Here is a 14,367-nt window from a genome sequence, read left to right on the forward strand (position 1 = left end):
TTGACATGCATTTTAATACTTGGCCTCAGATGAGGCTTATTTTATATGTCTTTGAATTAAATTAAGTGGTCATAAAATAAGGAAGAGCATATGAGTACTTAAAGGAAAGACTTTTATAGTAAAAATGTTTTTAGAAATAGTATAACTAAATGGAATCTTCTGGGTTATAATGGTATTATTTATATATATATATTTATTCTTAAAAATTAAAGAATTTTAAAATATAAAAAAAATGGAGAACTATGTCTACCTCCTTCCTCATTAATATAGTCTCTTAGTCAATAACTCTTAAAGTGCCTGACCTGATACCCAAACTAAAAACAAGGATATTATTGAAAATTTTTGGATTTCTCTCCATATTCATATAGTTTTATAATTTAATCAAATGAAAGATTGTAATGCACTAGTAAGTAAAAATTATTTTGAATATTTTACTATTTATTCCCTCCCATAAGGATGACTATAGCATGTCCCCATTTTTTATGAGTAATTTTGCCCAAAGTTCTAAAATAGTAAGGCATGTTTTACCCCAGGAATAATTCAATAAAATTATACCTTAAGAATATCATTTACAGGTTTTTTTTTCTTGTCTCTTTCGTCTAGGCTCCTCCTGATTATTTCACTCATTCCTTAACTTATCTAAGTTGGCTCTCCAGGTGGTAACTTTAGAGTCAACTTTGTGTAAGTTTCCGTGAAACATTTTTAGAGTGCAATCTGGCTTAAGTGTGCATCGTTAATAAGAAGTGAAAAACAAAAAGGCTAACAAAACTTAGCCTTCACCTCCTAATTTCTATATACAGAAGACAATTTCATCACTTATATCATGAACTTTTCCAAAGAATCTGTCCAGTTCAAAGTGTGCATATTATCTGCAACTTAGGAACTTCTGCTAATATACCAAGGAACATCCAGGGACTCTAAAAAAAATATATAGGATTAAAAGTAGTGACTGGGGCTGGATAGATTATAGTGCTTCTGTAATGAGATTCCTCGAAACTGCATTTGATGGGCAGGTTCCCAAAGACAGGTTCTGGGGGTTGCTGCTACTGTGATGATCCACAGGACCAGAATGCTGGCATCTCTACCAAGATAGCCTAGAAGATTTCACAGGGTCCTGGGAACTTTAGGTCCTCCCTAGCTACAAAAGATAGCACTCACACTTGCTTCAGAATTGATATAAATAATGCAACACATTCAGTTCTTCTTTGTTAATAATATTCATGTTTCGCCACTAGGCCTTGCCAGTTGCTATTCTCTTTCTTTTCCTGTACTCTATTCTCGGTTACCAGATGGTGGCCCTAGTTCAATTGTGAATTTCCATTCTCCTTTTTCTTTTTTTTCTAGCGGCTCTTACTAAGCATCACCATTTCCTCAGGACGGTAATTATGAGATAAAAAGAAGAGAAATTACAGACAATGACCCAAGTTTTAAGAACAATCTGAACATCAGTAAACTCTGCTGTTTTAGCCAATTTGTGGAAAATTTCTAGACTTTGATTGACAACATGATAATAAAAACACATCTATACTTCTGTTTGTTAGGCACTGCCCTGGGAACTTTTCATATCTAATTTAATTTACATACTAATCCCACTTGGCATTGGAGAACACTGAAACTTGGAATGTTTTTAATTTAGCAAGATGGGGTGATGTTAACTATTAGCAAAACCAGTATGATGTCTGTGCTTTCAAAATAATATTTACTTTAAAGACACAATGTGATACTATGGTACAAAATAATGTCTAAGAGGGAATTTCTGAACACCATTAATTTTTAATGGTCCCTGTCAATCCTAATTCTTAGCACCAAGGATTATAGAATTTTCTATACTCTACAACTGAGCTACATCCCTAACTCACTCACGCACTCTACCTATCATCTACTTATCTATTTACATCTATCTATATTCCCAACAGGAGCTAACAGGCTACATACAACTGATTTTTGATAGTATAAAAAGCATGTCTCTAGGTTAAAATGAAAAAGGATTAGAAAAGACAATGTTATATTGTGATCTTAAATTTCAGGTTATACATCATATTAGAATTCTTGATAGCTTAAAACTTGGTTTTCCCTTTTATCTGAATAGTAATATCTATGTAGGAGTCTCAAATTAAACTTTTAAAATTGAGGTTGGCAGACAGTTGATTTTCATTTCTGGATCAGATTGTCTGCATTTTTCAGGTATAGCACTTTTCTACTTTAGTGTGTGTTTGGTTTATGGGCTCTCAAAAGAAAGAAAAGATTCATGGGTCACAGTAACCTGAAAAAAAAATAACTATGGAATTTATAAAATCTATTTATCATTTTCCCCCCAGTGCTGGGGATGGAACCCTCAGTTTCATGCATCCTGAAAAAGTACTCTACAACTGAGCTACATCCCTCACTCACTCACACACTCTATCTATCATCTACTTATCTATTTACATCTATCTATAATTTTTATCTCCAGCCTATAATTAGCATCTTTTTATTTTTACTTCTGGTTTAAAAATATCCAACCCCGGGGTATGAGAATCAGACAGAGGAAGATAGACCCAGCATTGCAGATTGCTGTTTGCTGAGGACTTACAGACAGGAGTATGCTTTGTGTGGCACCAAGACAGGTACATCCCTGAACCTCAAGGCAGGAAGAAAGGGTTTATATGCTAAACTACAAAAAGGTGAGTCAAGATCAACTCAAATGTATCTAAACTTTCTCAAAAACTGTTAAAGTGTACAATGTCAGTTAAGAAACTGCTAAGAGCCATAGCCAAGTAGTAATGATGCATGGCATTTTTTGGTTGAAAGCCATCAAGATGATATGATTATGTTAAGATCTGCATTCATATGGATATTAGACCCCTGCTGTCCACCTTGGCCACAGGACTCCTGGAGAGTTCCCATTGGTTGGGGAAGTGCGGTAGGAGGGAATTCTAGAGGAGGGATTTCCTGTTGGTGTGTGTGTCCAGGAGAACACTGCGTGTGTGGGTGGGCATATTTCCCGGGAGCATACAGGGCATTGGCGGGAGTTTAAAAAATAAAGTTTGTTCCTGTTTGAGTGGCTCGTGATTTTGTGCCCAGCCAGACTGCGGGAAGAAACAGTCTAGTTTCAGTTAAGGAACTGAACCAGTGATGGTACAAAATGCTTAGTTGACTGTCTCAACTGGTCTTGTTCTGTAGTGTTGTACTGAGAAACAGGGCACTGGGATGTTCCACAGGAGGCAGTGTTTATTTTGAGCAGGCACAGACTCAGTGGAATTGCATCAAAGGCCAAGTCCCTGAAAGCTGTGGAACGCAGGCTCACACAGTTACTGAAGGGGCCCTTATGCACACACAGGTATTGTCTGCTTCAGAGTTGCGCATGCACACACAGATACTGGCCTTTCCTCCTCCTCTCTTTCTTTGGCCTTTCCTCCTCCTCTCTTTCTTTGGCCTTTCCTCCTCCTCTCTTTCTTTGTTTGAAGAGGGCTTCTAACACATTACCCTTTGATGCTTAGATCAATTTAGGATCAAAAATCATCATGCTGAATTGATGGGTTATATTTCCATAACTTCATGATGCTTGCAGCTGTCTTTGTTTCAACCATAGCCTCTATGGGGCTGGAGACAGATATTATGTCCAGAGATAACAGGCAGTAGGAGCAGGCATCCCCTCAGCTTTAAACCCACAATGCTTATGAGAGTTTTGAATCCCTCCAAAGTTGAAAAACATCCTCCAAATAATTCCCTGAGGTTACGACCTTTCAAGATCTGGACTGGGGCACAGGTGATCATGCTCAGATGATCTGTAATTCTTCTATGATCTTGCCTTCATCATCAATCTGCAAGCAACAGTTGCTCAGGCTGATTTTCCCACATACCCCACCATCAGAAGCAAGTAAGTAGTCTAAAGCCAAGTGGTTTTGATAGATACCATGGCACATTTGAGTACCTTTTGGGCCAATAAATTGAGGGCTTGCGTGGTCTTGTTAGTTATAATTTCAACAACAGCCTGTAGCCTAATGATATGATTTCACATGTAGATGGGAGTTCCGTATTCCCAGGTCCCACCCTCTGCCCGGGTAGCTGGACCATAATAGTGAATTATGTGCTCAGGGGGGCCTTCATCATCTTTCCAGTCACTGATGGGTCAGGCCTGCTACTCTCTTTGGGAACCTTGATCTTCATATACTGGGAACCCCAGTTGCTCCCCTCTAGCTAATAGAAAGAGGAAAAAGGAGGAGCAAGTTATCCTCAGTACACAAGATCCAGCCCAGAACTGGGCCCATGTAGCATAAGCAGCCCTTCCACACATCCAGAATAGACCATATAGGGCTGGCCATCTGATTTCTATGGTAGTGTTATCCCAGGCCTGTTGAGGTTAGAGAAATTTGACAAGGGGGTGGGGATTCAGTTCTGTGCCATGTAAGGGTCCCTAGCACTGGTTTATTTTATTTTTGTTTTTCATGGGCAAGAAAATATTTTCCAATAATTGAGGTTTTGAGGAACAGAACTCCACTAGTTAAATGGGGAGACATGGTTCCACTATAAGGCTCATGGCTATCTAGTTCTTTAGCCTCCCACAACCATTGATTCCCCCATACTAGTTCCTCCAACCACATAGGAAGAAGAGATGTTCAGAGATTGAACTATAGTCTCTGCCAAGTTTAAGAGTGTGTTTCTGGTTGTGATAGAGAGTGGAAGTGGGCTTTTCTCCATTTCCTCATAAAAGGAATAAAAACCTGGTGGGAAGAAGACAGAAGTGAAGTTGTGACCCTTTGGAAGTATAGTATGATTCCTAGGTCAATACCTCATCCAGCTATACATATGCCAATTTTCCTGTTTTTCATATTGTTTTCCATATTGAGGCATCAGGGTCAAGAGTAGAAAAATTAATGGGGTTACAGGCTCCTGTTTTACAGTTGGGTCCAGCAACACTCTTGAAACAGGGTAGTTTTGCTCTCATTCTGCCAAGTGGCCCATATAACCCAACTCCAAGAGGGGGAAAATTGGCATAGCCAAGTGCCAAGGATATGACCCACTTGACATTTGCAGGCTGTTCACATGTAGATCTTGTCATTGAGCCTCCACTTCCTCTCCCGAATTAAGGCTCCACCTGATGTAGGAGACAGGATGGCTCACAGAAAGTGCCCAAGTCTAGTTCATGACCCCACAATCTTCAAAGAGTATAGACACTTGGTTGCTTCAGATTAGTAAGCTGAAATTTATAAATTAATGGACCCTGTTCCAGATTGCCCTCGCATGGATTTTGGACTTTGAGCCATTACTTCGTTGGGGAATACTATGGATTGAAACGAGTAAATTGATCCCTGTTGGCAGATAGAAGAGGTTGTCTTATTATACCTGCAGGTCCCTGAGACTGTTTCCTGTCAGGAAAAAATGGGTATCATAAAGTAAGGTCGTGGTGATACCTTGTCCTGATCAAGTCATGAGAAGCCCACAGGATAAGGGGCTTAACTCTACAAATGGGAGCCACATCAGACACAGCCAATTGCAATGAAATATCCCATCCAAAGGAGGTTAAAGAGGGCTAATAGAAACCTTTCAACCTAGTGTCAGTCAGCCAGAGCAGTCTCTGCTAATCCTACAGTAAAAATCAAGGCTAAGACTTCAACAACAGACATGGGTAAGGGGTGACAGTGCCAAAGCACCGGAGGGAAAAGACTCATATGGGAGATAAGGACAGTCCATTCTCTCCTGGCAGGCGGTTGATTCCTTAAGCTTCTGCCGTGCTTAGATGAGTCAGCTTTCAAGGTGACTAAAACAGGGCTGCTGTCCCTGGCGTCCTCTCAAGATGCAGCATGCTTTTTCTGGATGGTCAGCTTGCACAGTGCAGCTGGATCTGGAGCATGCTCCCAGTCATGAGAAGCTGGTTTCACTCTGCTGTTCTGAATACAGGGGATCACCTCAGTCACCTGCACTGCAGCAGGAGTGGTGAAAAAGAAAGTGAATGGACCCTTCCAAAGAGTCTATGGGGGTTGGATATTCCCTTCTTTTACCCAAATAGCATCTCTGGTTTAAAGGGGTGGCATCAGTGTTCAGGTTCATGGGTAGCCATTCCCTCACCCAATGGTATAGAGAGGTCAGGGCTGAGCCAGGAAACTGCATCTGCTGCCTCAGTGTAATGTTGCCCAATTTCTCGAGGTCTCCTTGTATACCCCTGAAAATGGGAGGAGGGCATCCATAAAGAACCTCATAATTTGTGAGCAGGGAAGGCCTCTCACCCATCCTGATCAGTACACACAAAGATCAACAGACATTTAAAACCTGGAGCTCACGGAGGCCCACAACCGTATCTTCAAATGGGGCTCCTCCAGCACTCTGTACCCCACGGGAGTTCTTAGGTCCCTGATACGGGTGATTCTATGCAAATGTTCCACGTGGTTTGCACACCATTCAGGCTACACTGGAGAATAGGGGAATGTAGAAATGTGATTACAAGGGGGCCTCGAGAGCCCTCTGGCCAACGTGGGTCTCCTGGGGAACTACTTGATAAAGGCTGGGACTAGAGCCTCAGGAACTGCTATTCAGCCATCTTCAAACCCCCACCATCTCCCTGGGAGGCAACTTCCATTCACTGTCAATGGACTAAGACATAGGGCTGTCTAAGTCATAGGGCTGTTGGTTCTTTTTTTTTTTTTTTAGAGAGAGAGAGAGAGAGAGAGAGAGAGAGAGAGAATATTTTTTTGATATTTATTTCTTAGTTTTCGGCGGACACAACATCTTTGTTGGTATGTGATGCTGAGGATCGAACCCAGGCCGCACACATGCCAGGCGAGGGCGCTACCGCTTGAGCCACATCCCCAGCCCAAGGGCTGTTGGTTCTTACCCCACTTGGCAACAGTTTTTCCCCTTTGATGTCCCAAACAATGTATGACTGCCACCCTTTTAGAAGCTCTCACAGAATCTAAGAATTCAAGGATTTTTTTTTTTTTTTTTTGCCATGCTTTAATGTCTTTCCCTCTTGAGTTGATGAGGCCCTTTTTTATATAAAGCTCCATGTTCTTGGAGGGTGGTGAAAGCATGTTCAGAGTCTGTGGACATATTGACACATATCCCTACTGCCAGCTGAAGGACTTGGGTTAGCATGATGATGAGTTCATCCTTTTGTGCTGAAGTTCCTTTGGGAAGAGGTTTTACTTCAGTAGTGGAATTGGGGGTCACTAGAGAGTACCCAGGGAGGTGTTCTGTCTCTTCCATAAAACTGCTACCATCGGTGAAGTATTCAGCATCAGGATCCTTGTTCATAAAGTCCAGTATTCTGGAAAATATGTCACCCATGACTTTGATACAAGTCATGATCTGGTGTACCTAGCCTGATAGGCAGTAGAGTCATGGGGTTTAGAGTCCTCAAGGTGGATGTATGGAATTTCATCCACAGTTAGTCAGCCAATATTGTGTCTTATACTTCATTAATATCAGTACTGAGTGTGCTCCTCAGACCATTGATTCTTATCCCATAGTCAGCCTCTGAGGCCAGGAGGGCCATGGCCTCAGATGCTTGTAGGCAGGGTGGCCAGCCTTGAGCAACAGAGTCAAGTTGTTTGGAGAGGTATGCCATTGGATGATGCCATGACCCCAACATCTGGGACGGGACTCCCGCTGCAACACCAGAAAATCTTGGACATGCCTAGGAGTCCCCAGTCTTGCATGTTGGTGAGCGCTTACTTTATTTACTCAAAGGCCTTTTGTTGAGCTGGTTCCCATAACAAAAGTTCTCACCCCACCCCCTTTGTGGCCTCCTAAATGGATTTTGCTAAGATAGAGGAGTCAGGGATCCAGATTCTACAGAAACCTGCAGCCCTGAGGGATTCTCAAACATGAAGTCAGGTTGATGGAACCAGGATTGAGCAGACAGCTTGTTTGCTCTCTGGATTAAATTGACCTTGTTTTGGGGATAGGTGAAAACCAAGGTGTTTGACTTTCTCTTAACAGATTGGGACTTTTCCCTTGAAACCTTGTAGCCAGCTTCCCATGGGAGTGTGAGCTGTTGTTGTGACCCTTTCATACCAACTTCTGGTGTCTGTCTGGACATCAGTAGGTCAGCCACATACTGAAATAGCATACAGCTATGTTTTTCCACTGGGAAGTCTATTAAATCAGAGGCTCACATGGTGCCAGCAAAGGTTGGAGAATTTTTTAATCCTTGAGGCACTCTAGTCCATGTCAGCTGGCCTTTGTCTCCATGCTCAGGATTTTCCCATTGGGAGGTGAAGTTTGGTTGACTTAAAGGGACCAGGCAGATACAGAAGAAGGCATCCTTAAGGTCCAGTCTGACGAAAAAACTTTCAGCCGAGATGAGGCTCAAAATAGTATAGGGGTTAGGGACAACCAGGTGTAGGGTCTTGGTGGCTGGTTTACTGAAAGATAAGTCCTAAACCAGCTGATAGTCATACATTTCCAGTCTCTCTGGACAGGCAGAAGAGACGTGTTCCAAGCCAACCAGCAGGGTCAGGATTCCATACTTGAAAAGTCTCTCCAAGGAGTCTCTGGATCCAATTCAGTGGCTTGCAAGAAATAAGATATCATTTTGGTGGGCAGGCCCAGTCCCTGGCTTTAGTTCTACTACCATTGGGGATATGTTTGGGGCCAGTCTAGGATGGTATTTAGTCCACACCCCAGGCATCCTCAAGGGAATCTCAGGTCCCCTGTTGTGATTTTTTCATGAGAACTGTAGAGTTGCCACTCTTCTCCTGGGTAGACCATCAGAGTCAGAATTTTTGCTTCTAGATTTTTTTAGGATCAGGATGGCTTGGCCATAAGAGTTGACATTTATCTGGACCTGCAATTTCCTAATAGGTCCTGAGATGTGAAAGCCACAGGACAGTCTAGGAGGTATAGGAACACAGGGACAACTTCATGGCTGCCTAAATTGCACCATGAAGGCAGTAAGAAGGGGTAGAGAGCTTGGCTACTCATCCTCCCACAGTTGTGGATTTTCTTTATGAGAGGTTAGATCACCATGAAATGTTCTGCCCTGGTATTAATGATCAAGCCCCCGGTGATTTGAACCATAGGGTTGGTACTCTCCTTAAATCACTTGACCTCCACCATTAATCTGGGGACTGGGTGATAATTCTCTGACTTTTGTGAGCGCTTGTTCTTTTAATGACTTTGTGATGGCAGTGAGCATACCAGTTCCATCTTCATCTCGCCTCTGGGCAAGGTGGTTCTTCTTGCCAGTTCCTTCTTTGGCCTTGGCTTCAGCCCAACAGAACTCTTATCTGGGGACATCCTGACTAGGCTACTAGTGTGGTGGCAAGCAGACGTACCTTCCTTTTCATTCTCCATTCTGCCTCATACAGGCCTCTTGTTTCAGCTGATAAATACTTTTGTCACTGCCTCCAAGAGTTGCCTCCCATTTATTGCAGTCAAGATCTTTTTGCAGTTTACACTGGATATCTCCCTGTGCCTGACTGATAAAAGCTGCATTAACCATTTGCTGATTCTTGCCAGCTTCTGGGCCAAAAGATGTGTAAAGACAGACCACTTTGCATAGCCTCTTATAGAACTGACTTGGGCTCTCTTCTGGTCCCTGGAGTACCTCTGAGGCCTTGCTCATAATAATGCCCATCTCCTTCCTTCCTGTATGCTGCCCAAAGAGGCTCTTGATCATTCTCAAACATCTGAAGTCCCTGTTCATCGTTCAGGTCCCTCTCTCACTTCCCCCACTGTATACCAGCCCTTTTGTCTCCCCTATATGGGGAAGCAGAGTTATTATTCATGTTCCTCAAGAATTTGACAGAGTTGGGCATGTGCCCAGAGGGCACCATATTATCTTCTCTTTGTCTAGGGAACAGAGTCACACATAGTTACTGAATCGGCACTTATCCACACACAGGCACTGGTCATGCCAGGTTGCTTGACAGACTCATCCATGAGCAAACAAATACTAGCTGTGCCACCTTATCTTTTCTTTATTTGAAGTGGGCTTTAATCACAGAAGTGTATGGGATGTACACAGAATCTTCTTGTAAGAAAAATGATCATTATTACCAAGATGGTTCTGTTCATGTCAAAATGGATGCTTGCAATTTCTCTTGGCTATTTTAGGTAGATTTTGCATTTCTGTGATCCAAGTGCCTGACCAAAACAACTTAAAGGAGCAAAAGTTTACTTGGGGCTTACAATTTCAGAAGTCTCTGTCCACAGTGGCTGTCTATTCCCTTGTTCTGGGCCCAAGGTACTGTGGAATATCATGGGAGAAGAGGCCAGTGGAAGAAAGCTTCTCAGCTCATGGTGGGTGAGGAATTGAACAAAGAGTAAAAGGGGAAGGAGCTGCAGGGAAGATGCACTCTTCCAGGTTGTGGGTCCAGTGACCCACCTGCCTATAGTTTCCAGCCAGTCAATCCATTCAAACTAAAATGAACGGATTAGGTCACAGCTCTTATAATCTAATTGTTCACCTCTGCATATGCCTGCATTAATTGGAGCTTTCAGGAGACAAGAAATTTCTAAATTAAAACATTTACCCTTGATCCCTAAAAGCTCATGTCCACATCAAAATGCAAAATTCATTTATTTCCTGTCCAAGAATAGTTCAGCAATACCCATGAGTCCAAGTTCAAAGTCTCCTATGAGACTCAAAGCAAACTCATCTGTGAGCCCACGTAAAAATCAAAAGCCAGTTATGTATATTCAATATATAGAGGCACAGAGTAAATATTTCCATTTCAAAAGGGAGGAAGAGGGCGTAGAAAGAAGAGGGGCGTTCAAAGCAAGACTAAACACAGCTGAGCAAATAGATTCAATAGTTCTGCATACAGCCTCCAGAATACATGGCAGAGAGATGTGATCTCCATTAGGTAGAGGCTAGCAATGAGCAGTGGTAGTATGGCAAAGTGACAGGTTTAAGTCACTCCTAAAATTTTCATAGAATTACTGCCAAGGCAGATGGGCAAATAATATGGAGCGGATAACCTGTAAGACAACATCAGCTCATGACCTGGAGAAAAATCAAATAAAAGTAAAAGAGACAATGGGTGGGTAAGGAAAGTATTTATGGGACTAACCCTTAACAGGACACATAAAGGTCAAGATAAAACTAGAAGTTATGGTGACATGTGTCTCCTCCTAGCTCAGAAGGGGATATTTTTTAGTAGTGCAGGCACATTAATTTAACTGCTGACCAGCCACTAACTCCAATGTCACATTGACATCGGATGGACTAGGATAGCTACCAGGACACTTCTAGAGAGTAGTACCAAGGTCACCAACTCCACCACCTGGGGTGAGGAGGATTGGAACCCTGATTAACAGAAAAGTGGTCTGCAGTTCTCATGGCAAATATGAAACACTAATAAATTCAGAGACAGCACTATCTCCTTGGTCAATTTTTTTTTTTTTTTTTTGCTCAGCAACAACACATTTTCTGACAGTCTTCACAGGGTTTGAACAGCGTCATTCCTTTGGCTTTGCTAGTTGCAGCACAAAGGGACTAACTCTTAGCCAGGCTCCCTCTACAGCAGTTTTTCTTAGCAGACAGTCCATGTTACTGGCATTTCTTATTCTTTGGGGTGTCCGTTTAAGCTTCAGGTTTACCTTCACAGCTTCACGCATTACCATCTCAGGGGCAGCCTGCGGGGTGCTGGACACTGCTACACTTTGCTGGGCCTCCCAAGCCTTCATCTGAAATCTTGGTGGAAGCCTCGGTGACTCTTTAACTTTAGTATATCCTGCATTCCTGAAAAAGCCGCATCAAGTGGATGACACCAGGGTCTGATGCCAGGTCACGCTGACCTTGGGTCCCTGGGTCACAGCTGCAGCAGTGTCTGTGTGCTGCTTCCTAGAATCCCCTGTGCAGGCAGCAAGCCCCTGTGATCTCTTCTCAAAGGAATTTTCCCTTCGTTACCCTGAAGCCTGTACTAGGTGTGGGCTTGCAAATCCTTGAGGCATATTTTTCTATTGTCTCTAGAAAATACTTCAGTTGATTTTGAGGGGCTGTAAGCTCTTCAACAAACACATCTTTCTGGGTTCCAGCTTTTCAAGCACTTTTCTGGCCAAACTGCACATTTTTATAAACTTTTAGCTCTATTTTCTATTTCCAATTCTCACAGGAAACTTGGCTAAAAGTCATCAACAATATTCAAGTCACTGCCTGAATGTTGTGTTGCCTTCAGATTTTCTTCACTAGATCAATTAGTTCATCCCTTTTTTTTTTGTTTTGTGAGATGTTTTTGTTATTACATTTTGCTCTTTTTTTTGGGGGGGGGGTTGGCTAGAATGGGTAATACTGAAAGATCTCTTTCCTAAAAATTAATCTCAGTTCTTTGGTAGTTGAATAAACTATTTTTTGATAGTGGGAATTGAATAAACTATTCAATAGCTCATAAACTATTTTTTTGATAGTGGGAATTGAATACAGAGGTGATTTACCGCTGAGTTAAATCTTCAATCCTTTCTGTTTGGAGGGGAGGTCTACTTAAGTTGCTAAGGCTGTCTTTAAACTTGTGATCCTCCTATTTTAGCCTCCCAAGTACCTGTAATTACAGGTGTGCACCATCATACCTAGGTAGGCCATTGCTTTTAAATTCAGCTTCACACAAAGTTGAAGGACATGGGCAAAGTATAGCCAACTTCTTTGCCAGAATATAACATGAGTGAACTCTAGTCCAATTCCCAACAGAGTCCTCATTTCCCTGTGAAACTTGATGAGCACAGTCTACATTCCTATTGGCATTCTGGACTTTTGCACTCCCACCAGAATTGCCCATTAATCTTTGCTTACAACATTCTAAAGATCTTCCAGCCTGCATCTCTAAATTTTTCAAAATTCCTCTCACAAACCGGCTCCAAAGCCTTCTGAACTGTGTGGTCAAGTTAGTCAGAGCATCGATCCAGTTCTCTGATTCAGTTTGTTTCCATCATTGTTGCCTTCAAGTGACCAAAATCCCCAACAACAGCAACCTAAGGGAAGAAAAGTTGATTGTGGGCTCATGGTTTCAGAGATTTAAGTCCATAAGCAGCCCCACCTCCATGGCTCTGGGCCAAAGGTGAGGCAGGACATGGAGGAAAGGCCCAGTGGAGGAGAGCTTCCCTGTGCTTGATGGGGTGAGGAAGCAGAGAGTGAGAGAGGAAGGGTCTATAGAGATGGTAAACCATTCCAGGGCATGCACCCCCGTTTCCCACCTCCTCCAGCCACATTCCACGTGCCTATAGTTACCACCAAGTCAGGTCATTCACATCATGAAGGACTGATTAGGTTACAGCCCTTATGATCTAATCATCTCACCTCTGATTATTCCTGCATTCATAAGAGTTTTTGTGGCCTAATATTTAATTTTCCAATGAGCATTTAGGATCAATCAGTCATATTTAGTTGCTACATATGGAATATTAGACTCTTGTGCAAAATCTGGTCAAAACCCTTTATTTACTAAATGATAAAATATAATCAAAGAACAAAAGTGACTTGTTTAGGACTACTAGAAATTCTCTGATAAATTTAGGAAGAAAATTATGAATCTGTTTGCTTCCGTGTGAAGGACATGTTGCCAAATTGTACAAAAGGAATAAATTATTATTTAATTGAAACTGAACTTCTATTATTTTCTACCGAATGAATAATGGTTTTATTATGTGTCACTTGCATTTAGTCTCTGTATTTGAACAGTAATTCATTTGTGTGTGTGTTCCAAATAAATTTTAAAAGTGAAACATTCAAAATGAGAATTAGGTTTTGACGTACAGACATACATTTTTCAACAGAAAAGTAAGTAACAGAACAAAAATAATTTGCGCTGCATTAATATTCACATTTGTGAAACAAATAACTTCAAGGAATAGTGGCAAAGATCATGGGTAGCACTGAAGTTTTGAGAACATCAGGATGACAGGACACAGTGGTCACCAAGTGTTGGGGGTAGGACATTTTCTCACTCAGATCTTTCTACTTCTCTTTCTCAGGAGAGTGCAAGAAACAAATCAAGGCTTTTATTTTTTGTTTTAATAAACCAGATCCAGATCCATAAGATTGAAAGAATACAACAAGCACAGGCCTGAGAGAATTCTGGAAAATATGACATGGTTTTTATTATAATTTACATTAATTTTTCCAGTTATCAAAGCCAAAATAATTGGTTGAAGAAAATCTCTGTATCAAGCAAGCATAATCTCATGGTATATTTAAATAGCTTTAGTTTATAGTTAAATAGTCTAGTTTTACATTTTAATTTTCAGCTGGAAAAATATCAAATTGTAACAAATATATCTCCTTATGGATTATTAATATTTTTAAATTTTTTTTACTAAAGAATAAGAAGGGATAATGTCAGTCTCACTGGCATCGGGCATGAAGGTTCAGAATGCTTAATCTTTGGAGTGAATAGGGACACTGGGACTAAATATGATTCAATGTTCGTTTTGGCATTTAAAATATTTCCAAAA

Source organism: Urocitellus parryii, chromosome 7 (genome assembly GCF_045843805.1).
Source record: "Urocitellus parryii isolate mUroPar1 chromosome 7, mUroPar1.hap1, whole genome shotgun sequence".
NCBI classification, from domain to species: domain Eukaryota; kingdom Metazoa; phylum Chordata; class Mammalia; order Rodentia; family Sciuridae; genus Urocitellus; species Urocitellus parryii.